The 27,232-nt window shown below is 35.7% G+C and overlaps 1 protein-coding gene across 11 annotated transcripts in view; it reads right to left on the bottom strand.

The window, feature by feature from the left end:
• Window positions 1-27,232, bottom strand: part of LOC143256252 (RIMS-binding protein 2-like) — a 187,947-nt gene that overhangs the window by 84,003 nt on the left and 76,712 nt on the right. The gene's annotated exons all lie outside the window — the stretch shown is intronic.

Below are 27,232 nucleotides of genomic sequence, written 5' to 3' on the forward strand. Positions count from 1 at the left end.
GCACGAGTCCTTTTAAGTGAATTATTTTAACTATGACGTTAAAAACACCCTCAAAACCGACGAACAACGAACAAACTGGATAATTATTACTTGTCGTTCTACGAACTGCGCCCTTGAGGTAAATACATCCAGAGCGTTAACTACATGTACGTTTACACTGTTTACAGATCGGGCACCAACTGTCTTTTACTGGAAAAAATCAGTTGAAAGTCGCTTGCGTTTTCTTTCGGAATATAATCAGTAATCAGTAATATAATTTATTTATCTTAGATTTTTTTATTTTGTTTTGAATTTCGTACAAAGCTACACGAGGGCTATCTATGCTAGCCGACCCTAATTTAGCAGTGTAAGACTAGAGGGAAGGCTGCTAGTCATCAACACCCATCGACAACTCTTGAGCTACTCTTTCACCAACGAATAGTGGGATTGACCGTAACATTATAACGCCCCCATGGCTGAAAGGGCGAGCATGTTTGGTGCGACCGGGAGTCTAACCTGCGACCCTCGGATTTCGAGTCGAACGTCTTAACATACTCGACCATGCCGGGCCCCTTCCACATTAAAGTGGAACATGTTTATATGTGGTAACAAGGACAGTGGAACACATCACAGTGGAACATGTTTATATGTGGTGACAAGGACAGTGGAACACATTACAGTGGAACATGTTCATATGTGGTGACAAGCAAACGCAAAACGCAAACTAACGTGGCAGGGGTTTAGTTTAGAGAGAGAGAAATCAGAAGAGTTGTCTCTCCAACTGGGGTGTTCAGGAACTTTGTAGTTCCTCTTCGTCCCCTTACATGAGAAATGTTTTAAAATATCCGTGGAATTTTTACTTTATTTTTAACATTTCAAAAAATGGAGTGGTTTATTTGTGAGTGAGAGGAAGGACGGGAGAACTGGACGAAAGCAGCGAAAGTGAAGTGAGCCAGACTTTAGCTCGAGGACGGAGTACACTGGCGGCTGGCGAATTGATTTTAAAATTGACAAGGACAGTAATAGTTACATCACATAATGTAACTAACAGTTACTCGAAAGGATAATATAACTAACAGTAACTCAAAGGGTTAATGTTACTAACAGTAACTCAAGAGGACAAGTGGTGACAAGGACAGTGGAACATGTTTATATGTGGTGACAAGGACAGTAGAACACATTACAGTGGAACATGTTTATATGTATTGATCACTAGAATACTAAGAGGACATTACACGTGCTTTCGGTTCACCTATGCTATTATTAGGAAGCAAGCTTTTACAAGTTTCTCTGAAGATAACTGTTTTTACATGAATAATAAATAGTTTGTAAATATAATAAGCCTTAGTAGAAAACAAAAGTTAAATTAGTCAAAGCAGAGCTGTGTAACCAACAGTAACTAACAGTAGTTTGAAAGGATAATGTAACCAACAGTAACTAACAGTAGTTTGAAAGGATAATGTAACCAACAGTAACTAACAGTAGTTTGAAAGGATAATGTAACCAACAGTAACTAACAGTAGTTTGAAGGGATAATGTAACCAACAGTAACTAACAGTAGTTTGAAAGGATAATGTAACCAACAGTAACTAACAGTAGTTTGAAAGGATAATGTGACAAACAGTAACTCAAAAGGACAATGCATCTAATAATAACTCAAAAGGATAATGTAACTAACAGTAACTCAAAAGAATAATGTAATTAACAGTAACTAAAAAGGATAATGTAACTAACAGTAACTCAAAAGGATAATGTAACTAATAAAAACTCGAAAGGATAATGTAACTAACAGTAACTCAAAACGATAATGTAACTAACAATAATTTGAAAGGATAATATAACTAATAATAACTTGAAAGGATAATGTAACTAATTGTAACTCAAAAGGATAACGTAACTAATAGTAACTTGAAAGGATAATGTAACTAACAATGATTTGAAAGGATAATGTAACTAATAGTGACTTGAAAGGATAATGTAACTAATTGTAACTCAAAAGGATAACGTAACTAATAGTAACTTGAAAGGATAATCTAACTAACAATGATTTGAAAGGATAATGTAACCAATAGTAACTTGAAAGGATAATGTAACTAGCAATAATGTAACCAACAGTAACTAACAGTAGTTTGAAAGGATAATGTAACCAACAGTAACTAACAGTAGTTTGAAAGGATAATGTGACAAACAGTAACTCAAAAGGACAATGCATCTAATAATAACTCAAAAGGATAATGTAACTAACAGTAACTCGAAAGGATAATGTAACTAACAGTAACTCAAAAGGATAATGTAACTAACAATGATTTGAAAGGATAATGTAACTAACAATGATTTGAAAGGATAATGTAACTAATAGTAACTTGAAAGAATAATGTAACTAACAGTAACTTGAAAGGATAATGTAACTAACAATGATTTGAAAGGATAATGTAACTAATAGTGACTTGAAAGGATAATGTAACTAACAGTTACAGTTATTCTCTACGATTTATAAACGACTGTTATACATAATGTCATTATCAATATCTTGTGTGTCGCATGATGATGGCTGGTACCGAGCGAAAGGCTCCGTCTGCAACAGTGTTTTTTGTTTTTTAATTTCGCGCAAAGCTACACGAGGGCTATCCGTGCTAGTCGTCCCTAATTTAGCAGTGTAATCAACACTCACCGCCCACTCTTGGGCTACTCTTTTACCAAAGAATAGTGGGATTGACCGTCATATTATAACGCTCCCACAGCTGAAAGGGCGAGCATGTATGGTGCGAAGGGATTCGAACCCACGACCCTCAGATTACGAGTCGAACGCTTTAACCCACCTAGCCAAGAATACTGTTTAACTGCTCTTATATGTTTCTTACTGGAAAACCGTATAGGGCAAATAAAGAAATATTGTGACGTAATATGACACGAACTACCGATCTCTCAGTCACGAGTTTACACTTTCCGAGTTACAGTTTTTGTACCCAAATGTTTAGAAATAGGCATCATTTCGTTAACCCTAACTTATCGTACCACACTTAGGTGTAATACTGTTCCCGCATACTAAACTGTTAATTGTGAATGAATTTAAAGTCCAGCAAACAAAATGATTATCTTTATTTCCATATTTTCTGCCAAACTTAGAATTCGCTCTATTACCAAATTCAAATTTTTATATACACATTGAATGATGGGAAAATTATGACAAGGTTTATTAACTAATATCCTTGATGCATATATCGATTCTAGTCGTCATATGACTCGACATGATTATTAGCATATATGGGGAAAGAATAATTTTATCAATGCATATCTGGGCATGTTTTGGACACGATAGAACTTCTGACGCATCAAAAAACAACAACATAAGGGATAAAAAAAGTGAATTCGATAAGAATTCTGTATCAATAATGAAGGAGAAGCAACCAATAGCAACTTCTTATAAATTAACTCATTTATAGGAAGTGGACTATCTGAAACACATACATAAAAAAACATACTGTTTGGTAAACTTAGCACCGAGATGGAAAGATAAAATGAGTTTTTAGTTTGTATTGAATATATATATATTTATGTCTTGGAGGTTTGTTTGTTTTGAATTTCGCGAAAAGCTATGCGAGGGTTATCTGCGTTAGCCGTCCCTAATTTAGCAGTGTAAGACTAGAAGGAAGACTCACCACCCACCGCCAACTCTTGAGTTACTCTTTTACCAACGAATAGTGGGATTGATTCTCACGTTATAACGCCCACACGGCTGAAAATATTTGGGATGACGGGGATTCGAACCCGCGACTCTCACATTGGAGGTCAAACGCCCTAACCACCTGACTATATAATGAAATCTCTGCTCCAAACGATGATAATAAAAGGGTTTTCTTGAACAAAATGCCCCTCCGTGACACACACACACATATATTGAACACAATGCCTCTCCGTGACACACACACATATTGAACAAAATGCCCCTCCGTGACACACACACACATATATTGAACATAATGCCCCTCCGTGACACACACACACATATATTGAACTAAATGCCCCTCCGTGACACACACACACATATATTGAACAAAATGCCCCTCCGTGACACACACACATATATTGAACAAAATACTCCTCCGTGACACACACACACATATTGAACAAAATGCCCTTCCGTGACACACATATATTGAACAAAGATAGCTGTATAACTTTGTATTTAAATATAAACACGTTAACCAGAATTAAAATCAGCAATGTGCGATATCATTCTATCAAACAGATGGAGACACAGTTCACAACTCGTTAGTACAATTTTAACCATTAAAAACAAGAGTATTTTAATAAGATGGAGACACAGTTCATAACTCGTAAGTACAATCTTAACTATTAATAACAACAGTATTTTAATCGCGTCTTTAATTCGAACAACTTGTTCTCAAAGCAACCAATGTGTGCTTGTAGGCCCAACATGGCCAGGTGTATAGAGCGCTAGACCCGTAATCTGAAGGTCGCGCGTTCGAATCCCCGTCGCACCAAACATGTTCGCCCTTGTAGCCGTGGGGGCGTTATGATAATTCCATCAATCCCACTATTCGTTGGTAAAAGAGTAGCCCAAGAGTTGGCGGTGGGTGGTAATGACTAGCTGCATTCCCTCTAGTCCTATACTACTCAATTAGAGACGACTAGCGCAGATAGTCCTCGTGTAGCTTTGAGCGAAATTAAAAGAACAAGCAAACAGACTTGTACTTATATTTATGTGGAATCCGATTATAAGTATATGACGTAAGCAGTAGATATTGATGACGAAATACAAGAGGTTTGCTATAATTGGATAGTTCGCTTGGTGATGTCATGAAATAAATCGGCTGTAAATACAGATTTTATTTTATTACCCTATAAATGACGTATTTATAATATAAAGGAAAGCTCTTTTTATAACTAAAATTCTATATATCAGAATTTTCACATCCAGTATTTCGTTTACAAAATAGTTGTAAAACATACATAATACCATTGATACCTCTCTCTGGTAGAGGACAGTAAGCCCATCGTGAAGTGTTGCTCTTAACAACAAACAAACACGAATTTTCTCCGTCACTATCCGTTTAAGGACGAAATTAGGTAATTTAATAATAAATACAAGACATTAAGATATACTGTACACAGAGCTTTAATGCGGTTAATGCACTGCGTGCCAACTCGAAAAAGAGACAGCTGCTGACTATCTGAATGAAAAGCGAAGTAATTGGTTGGATTGGGAGACACCGAATTTATGTCGCACAAAGCGACATCTAACGTTTGTACAGTGTTAATTGTAAATACTATTAAGCCTTACCAAAAATTGTCTACGTAATGAATTTTAATATATTCAGTGCCTCTGATCATTTCGATATGATCGAGGTCTCTTCAGCCCTATTGACCATTTTGATATGACCGGTCTCTTCGGATTCCGAACCAACCCTCGGGCGGCCTTGAGAGCTTACGAAAAATTCGGAATTAAATCCCTGCTGTAAACACAGCGCATATAACACACTGTACAACTTAAACGCACATACACGAAAACGACCATAATTATCTTATGGCGTAAAGGCCTAAACCGAATGTTTATTTTCGCCACATCAATTTCGAATTTTTAATATATACGTAAAAAAATACCACTGTCCCCTTCTCCCCGAGGTTCAATGAAGATGTATATCTCGTGAAACCAACAGGAGAGCAGCCTCTTCACGTGCTGAACCACAGAGTGTTGGACTGATGATGAAACTAGAGATTAAATGATATATATAGAAACTAGAGCGTCCTTAAGGGCTCTTTCAAAGTTGTTCCTGGTCGAGAAGATCTGATAGAAGTATTTATCTTGTCATGAACGTAGAAATTGTATGGATTTCGTACAACATTGTCATAACACATTATATTTGGGGGGATGCACTTTCAACAACATTCTCAGCGTCTAATTCTTTCTTCCCAGTTTTCAGTGTTGACGAGTGTCTGGGTTTTGAAGCAATTACGGCACTGACGTCACTCGTGCTCGATCTAGAGACAAACAAACGTGTCGTATACTGACGAGATGTATGGTTCGTGTGATTCGTCAGTCAGTCAGTGGTACTATCTAGTACAGTGACAGAGATATAGGTAAAGCTTAGTTCCTACACCACTCCCTTTCATTACTGAATAGTTACAATATAATAACAAATTCTAGCAAAACGAGAATTATATTGTTGAGGGTTTGTTTTTGAATTTCGTGAAAGACTAAACGAGGGCTATCTGCGCTATTCGTCCTTAATTTAGGAGTGTAACGCTAGAGGGAAGGCAGCTGGTCATCACTACCCACCGCCAACTCTTGGGCTACTCTTTTACCAACGAATAATGGGATTGAGAGTCACATTATAACGCCCGCACGGCTGAAAGGGCGAGCATGTTTTGTGTGACAGGGATTCGAATCCGCAACCCTCGGAATACGAGTCGAGCGCCTTAACCGCCTAGCCATGTCGGGCTAAATGTGTGTTATACAACGTTGATACTTTGAGTATTTTTAAATGTCTATATGAGAGTACGTTTAGTTTCGGTCGAATGCTGTTTGCTAACATATGTTATTTGTGAGTCTAATCACTTAAGTTAGTTGTTATAAAATAATACAGGCAAATAAACCAAAACAAAATAGTTCGTTTCAAAGTGATATCTTTTTCAGGATAACTTATATCTCAAAGAGTGCGTTTATTATTTATTGTTTTCTTAATTTTTATACATCGTATCTAAATTATATTGTCATAAAAAATATGCGCGATAAATAACCCGAAAACGTGTATGTAGCACGAACAAATTTGTGTAAAACTCAACACACGTTTTAAACATCATGTCACGTGCCTGTTACGTTGTGAAAGCAGTCGCTATTGGTATTAAACAAGTGTGAAGATTCAACATTAGAAACATGTCATAATTATACACTACACATGATGTGTACGTGTATCAGGATTTTCATTCGTTTTCAGAGTTGAATCCATCGGGGAAGAAGAATGCGAATCTGGAGATATTCCAGGGGTAGATTCTACACAAGATATTCCAGGGGAAGATTCTACACAAGATATTCCAGGGGAAGTTTCTACACAAGGCATTCCAGGGGAAGTTTCTACACAAGATATTCCAGGGAAAGTTTCTACACAAGGTATTCCAGGGGAAGTTTCTACACAAGATATTCCAGGGGAAGTTTCTACATAAGGGTATCCAGGGGAAGTTTCTACACAAGATATTCCAGGGAAGTTTCTACACAAGATATTCCAGGGGAAGTTTCTACACAAGATATTCCAGGGGAAGTTTCTACACAAAACAATCCCCCTTTACAATCCCTGAATTCACCGATCGAACATTAGGAGGCGTTAATAATGAAATACCAAGTGTACGATAACCGAAAGATATGTCTAGTAGCATTACAAGTGTAAGATAACGGAAAGATATGTCTAGTGGCATTACAAGTGTAAAATAACGGAAAGATATGTCTAGTGGCATAACAAGTGTAAGATAACGGAAAGATATGTCTAGTGGCATTCCAAGTGTAAAGTAACGGAAAGATATGTCTAGTGGCATAACAAGTGTAAGATAACGGAAAGATATGTCTAATGGCATTACAAGTGTAAGATAACGGAAAGATATGTCTAATGGTATTAGAAGTGTAAGATAATGGAAAGATATGTCTAGTGGCATTACAAGTGTAAGATAATGGAAAGATATGTATAATGGCATTCCAAGTGTAAAATAACGGAAAGATATATCTAGTGGCATTACAAGTGTAAGATAACGGAAAGATATGTCTAGTGGCATTACAAGTGTAAAATAACGGAAAATATATGTGGCATTAATGGCAGATAACGGAAAGATATGTATAATGGCATTAACGTGTAAGATAACGGAAAGATATGTCTAATGGCATTACAAGTGTAAGAGTAACGGAAAGATATGTCTAGTGGCATTACAAGTGTAAGATAACGGAAAGATATGTCTAATGGCATTACAAGTGTAAGATAACGGAAAGATATGTCTAATGGTATTAGAAGTGTAAGATAATGGAAAGATATGTCTAGTGGCATTACAAGTGTAAGATAATGGAAAGATATGTATAACGGCATTCCAAGTGTAAAATAACGGAAAGATATGTCTAGTGGCATTACAAGTGTAAGATAACGGAAAGATATGTCTAGTGGCATAACAAGTGTAAGATAACGGGAAAATATGTCTAGTGGCATTACAAGTGTAAGATAACGGAAAGATATGTATAATGGCATTACACGTGTAAGATAACGGGAAAATATGTCTAGTGGCATTACAAGTGTAAGATAACGGAAAGATATGTCTAGTGGCATTACAAGTGTAAAATAACGGAAAGATATGTCTAGTGGCATTACAAGTGTAAGATAAGAGTCAGGTTTAATGCTGTAAGTGATAGGATGCTATAAACAAGGAGTATACATAACTCTTATAACTCATGATGGATACACAACTCTTATAACTCGTGATGGATACACAACTCTTATAACTCATGATGGATACATAACTCTTATAACTCATGATGGATACACAACTCTTATACCTCATGATGGATGATCTTACTATAATAGATTGAGTATGTTATATTAAAACCTTATGGAAGATTAACTATGTCGTTATAATCCATGTTGTCGCGTCTGTTTTGTTTAGCCAATACTGTGAAATAGTCATTGTTAATATGTCTACACATTTCAAAGGTGGTTTGAAACGGGTTATTTTTATGGCTACCATTTTGTTTCATCAGGATCTCTATTATCGCATGTAACTAGAGTATTCTTACACTTACAATTACGTACATCGAAAATAACCACCATACAGTAAAAAACCTGCTACCAGATAATTTTTTGGACTCGAAATCTCCGATCATTATTCGTGATGACGAGAAACTCACTTGAAATAAAAATGTATTCTCAAGATGGTTGGTCTGGGTAATTAAACAAAGTAGAGAACAACGTTTCGACCTTCTTAGGTCATCTTCAGCTTGACAGTTGCCTGGTCATTGTCTTAGGGACGAGAGTATAAACGGTAACGGGATTGTAGGCGGCGTTGTAGTTAGGAGTCAGGTTATTAATTAGTACAAGTATAAAGTTGTTCCTTCATATTGGTTTAATTTTGGCTTTAGTTGTTGTATAAGTAAGGCTTCTTTGATTTTGCGTTTGTTTACATTTGTTTCCCTACTTAGTATCTGGGTGTTTTCTATGGTTATGCGCTACGTATAAGCAACACCTTTATACTTATAATAATTATTAATCTGACAACTAACTACAGCGCCCCCTACAATCCCGTAACCGTTTATACTCTCGTCCCTAAGACACGCGCCCGGCAACGATCAGTTTCAAACTCTTCTTGTTAACCTGAAGATGACCTAAGAAGGTCAAAACGTTGTTTTGTACTTTATTTTAATTATTTTAAGTTTTAAATACCTGTACCAGAATACATCTCTGATCGATAGTGAATAATCACGAGCTACTAAACTTTTTTCTCCTGAGAGTAAATCGGAATATCGATATTTATTGAAATTATTTTCGTCCAATAGGAAATTACCGATTATTACAAAAAAACTGGTAGTGCACATGTGCAAATTCCCTTGATGTTGATGCACATGAAAACATTTATTCTGCACATGGATTGAAAAAGTAAAGGGCACATTGATCTGAATTATCGTCATCTCTGAGTACGATTTCAAAATGCTTTAAAAAGGCTTAATGTAAGGTTTCACTCGGTGCGGGGCATTTTAGTGTGATACTGATCAGATCTGACCCCCGCTAGTACAGCGGTAAGTCTACGGATTTACAACGCTAAAATAAGGGGTTCAATTCCTCTCAGTGGACTTAGTAGAAAGCCCAATGTGGTTTTGCTATAAGAAAACACTACACTTTATTTAAGGTCCGGCATGGCCAGGTGGTTAAGGCACTCGGCTCATAATTTAAGGGTCGCGGGTTCGAATCCCCGTCACACCAAACATGCTCGCGCTTTCAGCCGTAAAGATGTCATAATGTGACAGTCAAGCCCACTATTCGTTGGTAAAAGAGTAGTCCAAGAGTTGACGGTGGGCGGTGATGACTAGTTGCCTTCCCTCTAGTCTTACACTGCTAAATTAGGGACAGCTAGCCCTCGTGTAACTTTTCGCAAATTTCAAAAACAAACAAACGCAGTTTTCTGTTATAATTTTCAGGCCACCAACTGAAGATTCAGGGTACTATCAAATAAAATTGGGGCACACGCGCCGTGTGCCTGGCGACGCATCTGGTTTAATGAGTTAACCTTTTTACAAACTACATTGAATCAGTATATACTAGATCTAAAGTGACATCTGTTGAGGTTTTTATTTTAATAAACGTTTGAGCTAAAAATAGCTTTTATTTCCCTGAGCTTGTTACATTGATAGTGTTCGAAAACACCATGACCTACTGACGTAGTGTTTCACTTACTATGCTGTTGATATGGTGTTTGGTTGTTTTTTGAATTTCGCGCAAAGGTTCACGACGATTATCTGCGCTAGCCGTCCCTAATTTAGTAGTGTAAGACTACATAGAAGGCAGCTAGTCATCACTACCCACCGTCAACTCTTGGGCTACTCTTTAACCATCGCATAGTGAGATTAACCGTCACATTATAACGCTTCCATGGCTAAAAGGGGCAAGCATCTTTGCGAGGGGGATTCGAACCCGCGACTCTCAAATTGAGAGTCGAGTACCTTAACCCACCTGGCCATGCTGGGCTGATATAGTGTTTGACTTATTATGTTGTTGAGGTAGTGTTTGATTCCACGTTGTTGATACGATGTTTAACACACTGTGTTGTTGTGTTGTTGAAATCGGTCTTTGATTTACTTCTACAAATGTCAGTGTTACAAATATTCTGTGTTCTTGTATTGCAATGAAGTGTGTTGTTCCTACTGCATGACATTCAAAATAATGGTTGTCTGTAGATCGGATAGAATTTCGTATTTGTTCATAAACCCGCAATTAGAAACAAAATATCGGTATAAACAAATACCAATAATTTTACAAGCAGAACTAAAACCTGACACTAAATAACACAGTATGCACATGAAATATTCTTCTCTGCAACATTAATTAAAAAAAAACACACTACAAGTCCACCTAGTGGTGGGGAAAAGGCTTAGTTAAAAATGATATAATTAGGAAACGATTTACTACAAAAACAGTTAAAGAATGATACTAAACTAGCGTTGTAATACTAGTTCGCGTGAAAACAGTTGTTGTTACCATAGCAACCAATAGAAATCGAAGAAGTTCACTTGTATAAGTTTACATTAAAATCAATGCAACGTCTTCATACTCTATTCGAATTTTTTTTCTTTAGAATGTCTTTGAAGTGAGCTTTCCACATGGTAACTCAGGACTTCACTGTGATCCTAAAATAGGAATATGGAAAGTTTGTTTAGTTATATAAGGAAAAAATTCTGTTTACGCAGGTGATTTATAATGACGTATTTCTTTCTGTTTATTGAATTACACGCAAAGCTACTCAAAAAATATCTGCATTAGTTGCCTCTAATTTCAAAATAATACACCAGAGGGAAGACAGGTAGTCAACTCCACCCACCACCTATCTCTTGGGCTACTCTTTACTAACGATTACTGGGAATTTCTTTTTGTCGTCCACATGTTGTTTTAAGCCTGGACATGGATAGAGGTTCTGAAGATTACCTATGATCAGATGTTTGAAAAGCTTATTAATGGATATCATTGTACCACAGTTTCTTGTAGCTTTCAATACAGGCCGCGATACAGATCCGAAACAAATCTGTGTCATTACGTTCACAGTTTAGAATACATTTCGTGCGGTAATATCTCTGTTGTGTATACAGGCCTAAACAAACAACGCTGCCACTAAATTTGCTCGGTGCCTTTTGTCTTTGCTACGTCAGTAAATAAAAAAAAAAAAAATTATCCCCGGTTTTCTGAGAAATAATAATAACAATAAATTATCAGTTATTTAGTGTGGAAAATCTTGCCTTGAATATACGTTTTGACAATGTTTAGAGAAACGTGTTCCATCCTCGAATGGCCCGGCATGGCCAGGTGGTTAAGGTACTCGACTCGTAATCTCAGGGTCGCGGGTTCGAATCCCTGTCACACAAAACATGCTCGCCCTTTCAACCGTGAGGGTGTTGTACTGTGACCGTCAATCTCACTATTCGTTGGTAAAAGAGTGGCCCAAGAGGTGGCGGTGGGTGGTGATGACTAGCTGCTTTCCCTCCAGTCCTAAACTGCTAAACTAGGGACGGCTAGCGTAGATAGCCCTCGTGTAGCTTTGAGGGCTATCTGTGCTAGCCATCCCTAATTTAGCAGTGTAAGACTAGAGGGAAGGCAGCTAGTCATCACCCCCCACCGCCAACTCTTGGGCTACTTTTTTGCCAGCGAATAGTGGGATTGACCGTCACATCATATAACACTCCTACGGTTGAAAGGGCGAGCATGTTTGATGCGACGGGAATTCGAACCCGCGATCTTCAGATTATTAGTCGAGCGCTTTAACCGTCTTTAACCATACCGGCTCTCCTCTGTATGTCGAAACTTGTGGTGAATATAGACAGAAGATATGTACATAACATGACATACAGACAGAAAATATGTACACAACATGACATACAGACAGAAGATACGTACACAACATGACATACAGAGAGAAGATACGTACACAACATGACATACAGACAGAAGATATGTACACAACATGACATACAGACAGAAGATATGTACACAACATGACATACAGACAGAAGATACGTACACAACATGACATACAGACAGAAGATATGTACACAACATGACATACAGAGAGAAGATACGTACACAACATGACATACAGACAGAAGATATGTACACAACATGACATACAGACAGAAGATATGTACACAACATGACATACAGACAGAAGATATGTACACAACATGACATACAGACAGAAGATACGTACACAACATGACATACAGACAGAAGATATGTACACAACATGACATACAAACAGAAGATATGTACACAACATAAACTTTGTATTAAGAAGCGATAAACAATAAAATCACAGTTGGTTCCAACTAAACTAACTGCGACCACAATGAAGAGAAAAAATCCATTTATAACACTCAAAATATTGGAAAATCAATAGCAGCGAAAAATAGAATTGAAAAACAAAACAGAGAAAAAGAACATTGAAATATATATACCTAACACAGAAGTTAGAAACACTAATGAAACATTTAGTATACCTAACACAGAAGTTAGTAACACTAATGAAACATTTAGTACACCTAACACAGAAGTTAGAAACACTAATGAAACATTTAGTATACCTAACACAGAAGTTAGAAACACTAATGAAACATTTAGTACACCTAACACAGAAGTTAGAAACACTAATGAAACATTTAGTACACCTAACACAGAAGTTAGAAACACTAATGAAACATTTAGTATACCTAACACAGAAGTTAGAAACACTAATGAAACATTTAGTATACCTAACACAGAAGTTAGAAACACTAATGAAACATTTAGTATACCTAACACAGAAGTTAGAAACACTAATGAAACATTTAGTACACCTAACACAGAAGTTAGAAACACTAACGAAACATTTAGTACACCTAACACAGAAGTTAGAAACACTAATGAAACATTTAGTATACCTAACACAGAAGTTAGAAACACTAATGAAACATTTAGTACACCTAACACAGAAGTTAGTAACACTAACGAAACATTTAATATACCTAACACAGAAGTTAGAAACACTAACGAAACATTTAGTATACCTAACACAGAAGTTAGTAACACTAATGAAACATTTAGTATACCTAACACAGAAGTTAGAAACACTAATGAAACATTTAGTATACCTAACACAAGTTAGAAACACTAATGAAACATTTAGTATACCTAACACAGAAGTTAGAAACACTAATGAAACATTTAGTATACCTAACACAGAAGTTAGAAACACTAATGAAACATTTAGTACACCTAACACAAAAGTTAGTAACACTTGAAACAAGTACACCTAACACAGAGTTAGAAACACTAATAGTACATTTATACACAAAAGTTAGAAACATTTGGATACCCCTCATTCTAAATGGTTAATATACCTAACACAGAAGTTAGAAACATTTGGATACCCCCTCATTCTAAATAGTTAATATACCTAACACAGAAGTTAGAAACATTTGGATACCCCCTCATTCTAAATAGTTAATATACCTTACACAGAAGTTAGAAACATTTGGATACCCCCTCATTCTAAATAGTTAATATACCTAACACAGAAGTTAGAAACATTTGGATACCCCCTCATTCTAAATAGTTAATATACCTAACACAGAAGCTAGAAACATTTGGATACTCCCTCATTCTAAATAGTTAATATACCTAACATAGAAGTTAGAAACATTTGGATACCCCCTTATTCTAAATAGTTAATATACCTAACACAGAAGTTAGAAACATTTGGATACCTCCTCATTCTAAATAGTTAATATACCTAACACAGGAGTTAGAAACATTTGGATACCCCCTCATTCTAAATAGTTAATATACCTCACACAGAAGTTAGAAACATTTGGATACCCCCTCATTCTAAATAGTTAATATACCTAACACATAAGTTAGAAACATTTGGATACCCTCTCATTCTAAATAGTTAATATACCTAACACAAAAGTTAGAAACATTTGGATACCTCCTCATTCTAAATAGTTAATATACCTAACACAGAAGTTAGAAACATTTGGATACCTCCTCATTCTAAATAGTTAATATACCTAACACAGGAGTTAGAAACATTTGGATACCCCCTCATTCTAAATAGTTAATATACCTAACACAAAAGTTAGAAACATTTGGATACCCCCTCATTCTAAATAGTTAATATACCTAATACAGAAGTTAGAAACATTTGGATACCCCCTCATTCTAAATAGTTAATCTACCTAACACAAAAGTTAGAAACATTTGGATACCCCCTCATTCTAAATAGTTAATATACCTAACACAGAAGTTAGAAACATTTGGATACCCCCTCATTCAAAATAGTTAATTCAAGCCTTAATGATGTCCCCCCTCAAGAAGACAAAGGACTGAATCTCCCCCCTGGTCATTATCACCACAAACACAGTCCTTCTAAGGTCCTCGTAACCTGTATCAGCTAAAACATAGGTACAAAACAACACTTTCTCATTTTTTAGTGGCCACATCTCTTACGATTGTTTTGTCTTCTTGAATTTTGCTCAAAGCTACACGAAAACTATCTGCGCTAGTCATCCTTAATTTAGCAGTGTAAGAACTTAGAGGGAAGGTAGTTAATCATCAACACCCGTCGCCAACTCTTTTACCAACGAATAGTGTGATTGACCGAAACATTACAACGCCCCCACGATAGAAAAGGCATGCATTGTGGGACGGGGATTCGAACCCGCGACCCTCCGATTACGTACCAGTTGAGTGATTTAACCATCTAGCTATGCCGGGCCCATCTCTTCCGAATGTCATCGTTCAAATTTTTTACTGTAACAAAACTTATTTTAATTTATACAAAAGTTTGATTCCAACAGGCTTTTTGTTTTTCTAACATTTGTTTTTATTTTTCCCGAATAAGAGTCCACCGAGGTACTATTTTTCTTCAGCAAAGTTGTGGCTACACATGTTGGTGAAACCACCCACACACTCTCTAACTCTTTGTCTAGCAATATTTTTTTTTGTTTATTCCTTTAGTTTGCAACGCCCACCCCCTGGTTGGCCAGCGAGTAAGTTTCTGGACGCCAAATTCTGGGGTTCGATTAACCAAGGTAGTTTTAAAAATTCAATAACATCTGTTGGTGAATTTTTCAATGCGTCCCTACTCTCTACTGCTGCTCGTAATATTTGTAAATTATTTTATTACAATGCCAGCTCCAGTCAGAATTTTACTTCAAATTGATAAAACACTAAAGAGCAAATAAGTACACGACAAAAATAGTTCAATGTGCCACAATACACCAATCTGTCATCAGTTTGTGTGTGTGTATATATAGGGAGGGTCACTTCAGCTGTTTACAAGCCCTCTACAAAGCTCTCTGGGATCTTAAACCTCAAACATGTAAGTGTAATTGACGTAACAATTATACTATTTTATGAATAGCAACTATGACGTCACGTAGTCTGAACACCAAGACTGGAATCAGTGATGCGGGAAAGTGGTGTCGCGAAGTTCTTAGGCTTGGTCAGTCAAGAAGGGGTCGCATTTCGAGCTTTCTTTGGTTCACCCCTCGGCTACTAAAGTGACCTACTTCTGAAATTTAACTGAAACTTCTACATTATTAAAATATTTCTATTTTCCAACAATGGATGCACCAGTTAGAAGCATGTGTCTTAGTCGAGCATCTCTCTCTCATGTAGGAAAGGAAATTTTTATTACAGGTTCTCAGCAGATGTTCTTAAAAATGCAAGTTTTTGTTTGCTTGTTTCAGTTAACTTGTTTTGATATTTTTACACCTGATGGCAAATTAACGCGGTAAACGTCACGTTCGCCTCCCTAAGCAAACGATAGCTACATGTTTTGAGGTTCGTAATTTTCATGAACCAAGGAGTGTGATCTCTGTAACAGTTAAAAAATCAAATCACAAAATATCATTACATATATATATATGTGTTGAAGAGAAGACCCGAGAACACGAATAATTTGTTTTCATCAAGAAATAGAGTCGGCATGGCCAGGTGGTTAAGATGATCGACTCGTACTCTAAGGATCATGGTTTCGAATATCCGTCGCATCAAACATACTCGCCCTTTCTGCCGTGGAACGTTGCAATGTGTCGGTCAGTTCCACTCTTCGTTGGTAAAAGAGTAGCCTAAGAGCTAGCGGTGGGTGGTGATGTCTAGTTGCCTTCCCTTTAGTTTTACACTGGTAAATTAGGGACGGCTGGAGCAGGTAGCGCGAGATTCAAAATCAAACAAAGCAGTAATCAAAAAATGAGGGACTTTTCAATTTGTAATATTTTTGTTTTATAACAAATTTACAGAGAATGACTTTTATTTAACTTTAAAAATTACTTATTTTCACCTTTTTCTTGTCAACGTTCTTTAGCGCAAAATTTTGGCATTCTATGCACCGCGGGAAATCGAACTCCGAATTGTAAATATGTAAATTTCTTCTCCTTCTAGAAAGCGGATTAAACACCACTCAAAATAAATATATATTTCTTTAAAGAACGAAGTGGACGTAGGTGAGACATAGTATTCATATTTATCGTTTTTAAAACAGAATATATAACAGCAGGGTTAGAGCTCCGCTGTGGATACAGCTCGGATAGAAAATAACTTAGCTTTACGTTTAAACCGAACAATCGATCCAAGCACCGAATTATCGCAAGGCCGTTCATGGTGCTACTTAATTTGAAGCACGTTAAAACTGTGGCAAGGAAAAGTTACCTCAGATGTATGCTTTCTTATTGTCAGTGGTACTAAATACATCAGAAATTGTTTGTTTGTTGTAAAGCTACACAACGGGCTATCTGTGTTGCGCCCACCATGGGTATCGAAACCAAGATATTAGGTTTATAAAATATTTGAAAAAAAACAACATTTTTCTGTTATATTGTTGGACTGTTCGGTGAAACCTCTCGAGAAAAACTACACTGACAAAGTGACGTCATTAAGTGCGGCTGTGACGTCAGCTTGTGACAAACATTATAAGAAACAAGATTATTATTATCAATAGGGGAAATCAACAACAAACGAAACTGAAGAAAATATCCAAAACCAGATTCAGCTAGCTGTCAGTAAAGTGTTATCCAAAACCAGATTAAGCAAGCTGTCAGTAAAGTGTTATCCAAAACCAGATTAAGCAAGCTGTCAGTAAAGTGTTATCCAAAACCAGATTCAACTAGCTGTCAGTAAAGTGTTGCCCCAGAACATTCAAGATAAAACGGATTTACCAATGATAAACTTTTATCCTTTATTCCATCGTTGTTTTCTTATTATTTGATAATCTATATGTCGTGACATTAACTTATGTCCAGCATGGCCAGGTGGTTAGGGCGCCCGACACATAATCTGAGGGTCGCAGGCTCGAATCCCCGTCACGCCAAACATGACTGATCTTTCACGCGTGGGAGCGACATAATGTTATAGTCAATCTCATTATTCGTTGGTAAAAAAGTTGGCGTTGGGTGGTGATGACTAGCTGCTTTCCCTCTAGTCTTACACTGCTAAATTAGGGATGGACTAGCGCAGATAACCCTCGTATAGCTTTGAGCGAAATTCAAAAAGAAAAATTAATCTACAAAATAGAACTTGTCACTTCATCTACTGGGACATTGGCGTATAAAAAAACTTGACAGATCAGATGCTGACACAGATGTGAAAACCTTTAATTCATCCACTGTTTATATACATATTAAAATGTTCTTCGTTTATAAATATTATTCTTTTTACGTAATATAAATAAAATTTCATTAGATTACACACAATCCTAAAAGTCACGTTGTTCTAAATAATATAATCGATGATTGAGGTTAGTTCACAATTGGAATGACAAGTTATTAGAATTTTCCTCATTTAATGTAAAATATAAACCGATTTTTTAAAAGCTTTGCTCTGTAACGTCTAAAACGGATTAGATGTTGTATCCAAAGCTAAAATAAGGAAACAGAACAGTCAAAACCAATTAAGCTTATGCAACTGTAAAGATGCGGAAGGACTGCATAAGAATGACCCAGTTAATTGTGTGACGTCGATACAATTCAAATAAACTCTTTCGAAAGTACCGTGCACATCTACAGAAGGTCTAGCAGTCCACTGTCTTAGATATTTTAAAAACTGATAGGCTAAAATGCCGCTGGAGGGAATGCAACTGGTCAATCGGCTTCTCTTGTCTGTTATTTGACCTTTACTCTTATAGTGTACCTACAGACCCATAGTACGGAAGGTAATTTTGAGGAAACATACCACAACCACGAATCCGTGGATTTTTAGCACGAACACATTAACTAGTGTGTTTTGCCCAGTGTACGACATCATTTTTCAACGTCTCTAGTGAAAGTTTTCTCTTAATTTTTCCAACGTTAATCAGTTCTGCAGATCTTGAAGCAACGTGCACACATCAGAAACATGTGTGACTTATTTCAAATAAATCCAACCAACATCGTTATTTTGTGATATAGGTTAAGAAAATATCAGATTCACAACCGAAACAAATATAACAAAGTTAAAGGGTTTAAAGAACTAATAACACTGACACGTGGAGATTATTAACCCTTGTTGTTTTTAACAACTATTTACAAAGGTAGAAAGTGACGGACAGATGAATAAGTAATATATTATTTTGCACCTGTATCAATTGTAGCAAGAAACAGTACCAGTAATAATTATCAGAAATTACGACAAGTGTACCAAAAAGTTTACAATCAGAACATAAAAATTTAAACAAATCCATTATTGCACGCAGAGTGAAAAAACTGCTGGAGACAAGAGACAAAAGCAATTAATTAGAAATTAATGGGAAAAAGATAAGACGTTTCTACTTAAAAAACAACAGATATACATTTACCAAATCAGCAGACGTTTCTACTGAAAAAACAACAGATATACATTTACCAAATCAGCAGACGTTTCTACTCAAGAAACAACAGATACACATTTACCAAATCAGCAGACGTTTCAACTCAAAAAACAACAGATATACATTTACCAAATCAGCAGACGTTTCTACTGAAGAAACAACAGATACACATTTACCAAATCAGCAGACGTTTCTACTGAAAAAACAACAGATACACATTTACCAAATCAGCAGACGTTTCTACTTAAGAAACAACAGATACACATTTACCAAATCAGCAGACGTTTCTACTTAAGAAACAACAGATACACATTTACTAAATCAGCAGACGTTTCTACTGAAGAAACAACAGATATACATTTACCAAATCAGCAGACGTTTCTACTCAAGAAACAACAGATACACATTTACCAAATCAGCAGACGTTTCAACTCAAAAAAACAACAGATATACATTTACTAAATCAGCAGACGTTTCTACTGAAAAAACAACAGATATACATTTACCAAATCAGCAGACGTTTCTACTCAAGAAACAACAGATACACATTTACCAAATCATCGGACGTTTCTATTCAAGAAACTACAGATATACATTTACTAAATCAGCAGACGTTTCTACTTAAGAAACAACAGATATGCATTTACCAAATCAGAAGACATTTCTAACTTAAGAAGCAACAGATACACATTTACTAAATCAGCAGACGTTTCTACTTAAGAAACAACAGATACACATTTACCAAATCAGCAGACGTTTCTACTCAAGAAACAACAGATATACATTTACTAAATCAGCAGACGTTTCTACTTAAGAAACAACAGATACACATTTACCAAATCAGCAGACGTTTCAACTCAAAAAACAACAGATATACATTTACCAAATCAGCAGACGTTTCTACTGAAAAAACAACAGATACACATTTACCAAATCAGCAGACGTTTCTACTCAAGAAATAACAGATACACATTTACCAAAACAGCAGACGTTTCTACTTAAGAAACAACAGATATAGATTTACCAAATCAGCAGACGTTTCTACTTAAGAAACAACAGATATGCATTTACTAAATCAGAAGACATTTCTACTTAAGAAACAACAGATACACATTTACCAAATCAGCAGACGTTTCTACTTAAGAAACAACAGATATACATTTACCAAATCAGCAGACGTTTCTACTCAAGAAACAACAGATATACATTTACTAAATCAGCAGACGTTTCTACTTAAGAAACAACAGATATACATTTACCAAATCAGCAGACGTTTCTACTCAAGAAACAACAGATATACATTTACTAAATCAGCAGACGTTTCTACTTAAGAAACAACAGATACACATTTACCAAATCAGCAGACGTTTCAACTCAAAAAACAACAGATATACATTTACCAAATCAGCAGACGTTTCTACTGAAAAAACAACAGATACACATTTACTAAATCAGCAGACGTTTCTACTGAAAAAACAACAGATATACATTTACCAAATCAGCAGACGTTTCTACTCAAGAAACAATAGATATACATTTACTAAATCAGCAGACGTTTCTACTTAAGAAACAACAGATATACATTTACCAAATCAGCAGACGTTTCTACTCAAAAAACAACAGATATACATTTACTAAATCAGCAGACGTTTCTACTTAAGAAACAACAGATATACATTTACCAAATCAGCAGACGTTTCAACTCAAAAACAACAGATATACATTTACCAAATCAGCAGACGTTTCTACTGAAAAAACAACAGATACACATTTACCAAATCAGCAGACGTTTCAACTCAAAAAACAACAGATATACATTTACCAAATCAGCAGACGTTTCTACTGAAAAAACAACAGATACACATTTACCAAATCAGCAGACGTTTCTACTTAAGAAATAACAGATACACATTTACCAAAACAGCAGACGTTTCTACTTAAGAAACAACAGATATAGATTTACCAAATCAGCAGACGTTTCTACTTAAGAAACAACAGATATGCATTTACTAAATCAGAAGACATTTCTAACTTAAGAAACAACAGATACACATTTACCAAATCAGCAGACGTTTCTACTCAAGAAATAACAGATATACATTTACTAAATCAGCAGACATTTCTACTTAAGAAGCAACAGATACACATTTACTAAATCAGCAGACGTTTCTACTTAAGAAACAACAGATACACATTTACCAAATCAGCAGACGTTTCTACTCAAGAAACAACAGATATACATTTACTAAATCAGCAGACGTTTCTACTAAGAAACAACAGACATTTACCAAATCAGCAGACGTTTCAACTCAAAAAACAACAGATATACATTTACCAAATCAGCAGACGTTTCTACTGAAAAAACAACAGATACACATTTACTAAATCAGCAGACGTTTCTACTGAAAAAACAACAGATATACATTTACCAAATCAGCAGACGTTTCTACTCAAGAAACAATAGATATACATTTACTAAATCAGCAGACGTTTCTACTTAAGAAAAAACAGATATACATTTACCAAATCAGCAGACGTTTCTACTCAAAAAACAACAGATATACATTTACTAAATCAGCAGACGTTTCTACTTAAGAAACAACAGATACACATTTACCAAATCAGCAGACGTTTCAACTCAAAAAACAACAGATATACATTTACCAAATCAGCAGACGTTTCTACTGAAAAAACAACAGATATACATTTACCAAATCAGCAGACGTTTCTACTCAAGAAACAATAGATATACATTTACTAAACCAGCAGACGTTTCTACTTAAGAAACAACAGATACACATTTACCAAATCAGCAGATGTTTCTTTCTCCTGATCCAGTTCTTTATTTACTTTCTTTAAATTTTCTTCTGTATCATACAGCCGTAACTTCTGTAATCATACAAAATTAGTATCAGTAACACTCTGCTCATCTGATTACAGTTATTATAATAAATCCTGCGAATATAAAAATATAGCATTCTTATCTTAGTGACTGTGAAAGTATATGATAGTATATCTTATTTTGATCCACTTAAACATGAAGGTCTAATGTTTGTAAGGTATACCATGTTGTCATAATGACTGAGATAACATGTAAAATAGCTTCTGATTTACGTAAACATCAAGGTCTAATGTTTGTAAGGTATACCATTGTTGTCCTAATGACTGAGATAACATGTAAAATAGCTTCTGATTTACGTAAACATCAAGGTCTAATGTTTGTAAGGTATACCATTGTTATAATGTATAATACTTTTATAACTGTCTTCTGAAAAAGTTCCAAACATCACAACTTGACACAGTGATACAGCATCATATAAGGAAGGTCACGAGGGGATAGGCCCCCCCCCGTGTATATTCGTATTGATACAATTCTTTTTTTTCAGTACTGGCATATTTAAGTATCTTATTGCACTTTTTATAGTTATTATGTTTTAAAAATTAAAAGTACAATTTCTTGTCATATGCTAGAGACGAGTTTTTATTTCACACATCCAATGTACAGATAAACCAACTAGTACAAAATTGTATGAAGGCCACAGAGGTGATGAAACATTTCTGGATCTACGTAACATTTTTATTTATTCTTTAGTGGTTTTTTTTTTTTTAAATTTCGTACAAAGCCACTCGAGGGCTATCTGTGCTAGCCGTCCCTAATTTAGCAGTGTAAGACTAGAGGGAAGGCAGCTAGTCATCACCACCCACCGCCAACTCTTGGGCTACTCTTTTACCAACGAATAGTGGGATTGACCGTTATAACGCCCCCACGGCTGGGAGGGCGAGCATGTTTGGTGCGACCGCGATTCGAACCCACGAATTCTTTAGTGTTGAGAATCGTAATACGACATAAACTTTTATTAATCATATCAAAACCATTTTAAGAACATATTCCAACACTTTCTTTGTTTCAAAATATCGGAAATCCCAAATCTTTATACTGGTGAACCAGAAGTAACGTTCATTTGTCAGTACGGTTTGACTTTACTTTTACTTTTCCGTTTATAGACATTCAACCTGAGAAACAAAACGTTGAAATATTGCGTGATATTACCACTCATCACTCTACTCAGTAGAGTCTACTGTAACCAGTTTCTCTCTGAGTTGCGTAGTAACTGAACAACGTTGACACCATGCGCTCTTTTTCTGGCCTTGGTAGTAAAATTGTAAGTTATCCAGAAAAACGAGGCAGAAGAGCTTGTTTACTGTTAGACAGACAGGAAATTGGTGATTTGGTGATCTATGACGGAATTGTTTCCATCAACAAACTCTTAAGAATGGACGAATGAAAGTAAAGATAAGGACTCGCACACTACATCTGTCGTAATCAACGCCTACGGGATCTTTCGTTCAATATCACGGCTCATTGTGTTGGCTGGGATGCGAATGGTTTAGAAAATGCATAGACATATCATACGGTTTTCACCAATAACGACCAGTATTGTGTGAACCAGATCAAACAAATTAATCACATAATTAATACTTGGTAAAAATGAATGCTCACAGGACTGAAGATAAACGCAATTGCACATTTCACAAAAATTCATTTACCACATCTGGATGACACTTCGTTGTAACTAATGTTACCAGATCTCTCTCTCTTATGTGAATGACACTTCGTTATAGCTAACGTTACCAGAACTCTCTCTTATCTGAATGACGCTTCCTTAGAATTAACGTTACCAGATCTCTCTCTTATCTAGATGACACTTCTTTAGAACTCTCGTTACCAGATCTCTCTCTTATTTGAATGGCACTTCCTTAGTACTAACGTTACCAGATTTCTCTCTCATCTGAGTGACACTTCTTTAGCGGTAACATTACCAAATCTCTCTCTTATCTGAATGGCACTTCTTTATAGCTAACGTTACCAGAACTCTCTCTTATCTGGATGGCACTTCTTTATAGCTAACGTTACCAGAACTCTCTCTTGTCTGGATGACACTTCTTTAGAACTCTCGTTACCAGAGCTCTCTCTTATCTGAATGGCACTTCTTTAGAACCCTTGTTACCAGATCTCTCTCTTGTCTGGATGACACTTCTTTAGAACTCTCGTTACCAGAGCTCTCTCTTATCTGAATGGCACTTCTTTAGAACCCTTGTTACCAGGTCTCTTTCTTATCTGGATGACACTTCGTTAGAGATTAAGGTACCAGAAAGAATAAAGTAAAACGCTATACTTTTCTAAGAATTGTATCGGTTGTGTCTAGTGTAGGTTCGATATGTATGTAATCATTATATGGGAGTGATATACATTACTTACTTTAGACGGTAATACATAGTGTAATGGAATATAACAACTCCTTACACTTCATTTAAATTCCTATCAACATGATCGTATTTCAAGTACGTCTCTTTTATCTTGATTAAATTATTTAGGTGAGTAAGATGGAAGACATTTCAAATAGTGACTGACGTCAGGGGACAAAGCTATCGCTCCGGGTGCGAGATATTCCTGGTTCGATCCCAGGCATTACTTTCAGTTATGCTATGCCTATTAATTAGTCTGGCTACAAATATTTAACCTTTCCTCAAACCAAGTAACTAAGCAGACATTTGTTTCAATCATATGATTGTGTGGGATTGATAAAGAAAAGTGTTACGTGGTATTTGGGAAAAAACAACCAAAAAAGTTTCGTCTTGTGGTTAAAATAAAACTTAAGGTGCGTTAAGAAGAACCATACTAATAATTCTGCACTTATGTAAGCTAAGAACCTCATAAGAACCAACAGTGTAACAACACCCAGCTAAGCCTATCACATAGAAACTAGTGTAGAAATAACGTGTCGCAAGATGTTTTATTTTTAAAGTAATATGTTTTATGCAATAATTAAACAAATACAGAAATACAAATTATTTATTCTATCAGCCATATATAAAAAAAATTTGTTATGTGGGAAGTGTATAAATTAATCCATAAAAAAACAACTCACGATTTCTATTAACTGACAACTATTCGTTCACCTAAAGATTCGTGAGGAGAAACAGAATGAGTGTGCGATAAACGTATGTGTTGGACGTATTGAAATAGAACAAACCGCGGATGAACGGTACACGTGACATCACTCAGACGCCGGTTTGGGATATTCACTGTACATTCCATCTACTGCGTTTGTAATGGCTAAGCACATCGCATACAGTTTGGAGTCGATTTGATAATAAATAATATTTTTGTTTTATGATAAAAAACAACTAATAAAACAATATACGTATCTTTGTAACTCCAAAGATACAAACAGAAAGACAACACGTCTGAACGTGACAACTAAGCTTTCTATTTCATTCGACATGAACTGGTGATATGTGAGCTTTCAGCGCACATTACGATAATGTAACAACATATCATTTATTTCTGTTTAAAAATGTTAAATGCAAACTAATGTCCAATGACAAATATAAATATAAAGAGAATACCTATTAAATATTTTAATGAAAATTAATACAACAACTGATTCTGTCACAAATAAAACTCAACATTTAATAATTAATATATCAATGTCACAATAAGTGTCTCTGATTTATTAAAAAGAAGATTCATGCTAATACATGCTACTTGATGTATTACTGTAACAATAAAACGTTTTGTGATTTATTAAAAAGAAGATTCATGCTGATACATGCTACTTGACGTATTACTGTAACAATAAAGTGTCTCTGATTTATTATAAAGTAGATTAATGCTAATACCTGCTACTTGACGTATTACTGTAGGAATAATAAAAGTCTCTAATTTCTGATGAAGAGTGAACATACCAGTACAAGTAATCAAAGTTACAATAGTTCCCTTTCCAGAGAAGAAACACTTTAGTTAACCTCATGCAAGTGACTTAGTGACAGTCAAACCTTTAACATGTGTATGAAGGTTGGGACAGGTTGAACAATGGCTGTTCTAAGAATTCGTTTCACTCCTCTTGATCGAGTTGCACAAAAACAATGAAAACAGAAACTTGTGAATATTACCCTGGGCTTAAACCTAACGTGTTTAGTGGTTTTTAAAATAACCAAAATAAATACATACGCACTGTATATAACTTTAAAGCAAGTTATGTATTTATATTTCTTATAAAGTCCAACGGTTGAGCAGCGTTAAGTTACGGAATCACAACAGTTAAATCTGGGATTCGATTCCCAGCGGTAGATACATTTCTTCTAACCATAGGTTTCCTTCATATGCATACTTATATAAGTATTTATCTAACGCGCACGTGGGAAGTAAGGTGAATGGTTCATCTTATTTCTGATAACAATGAGTAACAACATGTTGACATTATTCTAACCTTTATTCAAGAATGTTCTCAGTCTGCAAAGACATTAGAACGTTGGCCACGTGACAAAAGCCTCAAGTAAAGGGAAGATTCCTGTTACTTGAATTTCTCCAGTAAGTATACATGTTCACATCTTTCTCGAATTAATGATTCAACCCAGTGATTTCATGGAGCCCTAAGTTTCCTCGAGGGCGAATGAAAGATAAAAAATTCTAAAAACTACCAGCTTCTGGTTTCAGAAAATTACTGGCATGGATGTTACAATTCGCATAAACTAAACAATATTTAGGTCTCATAGGATAATGTTTTTTGATGTGAAATTGTCAGTGACTGATGTTTTTGTCAGTACACAGCCTCCAGGGTACCTAACCGACTATCCTTTACATCCACGATCACCTGGTGGTGAAACGTATAAAACG

This window comes from Tachypleus tridentatus, chromosome 7 (genome assembly GCF_004210375.1).
Source record: "Tachypleus tridentatus isolate NWPU-2018 chromosome 7, ASM421037v1, whole genome shotgun sequence".
Lineage (NCBI taxonomy): Eukaryota > Metazoa > Arthropoda > Merostomata > Xiphosura > Limulidae > Tachypleus > Tachypleus tridentatus.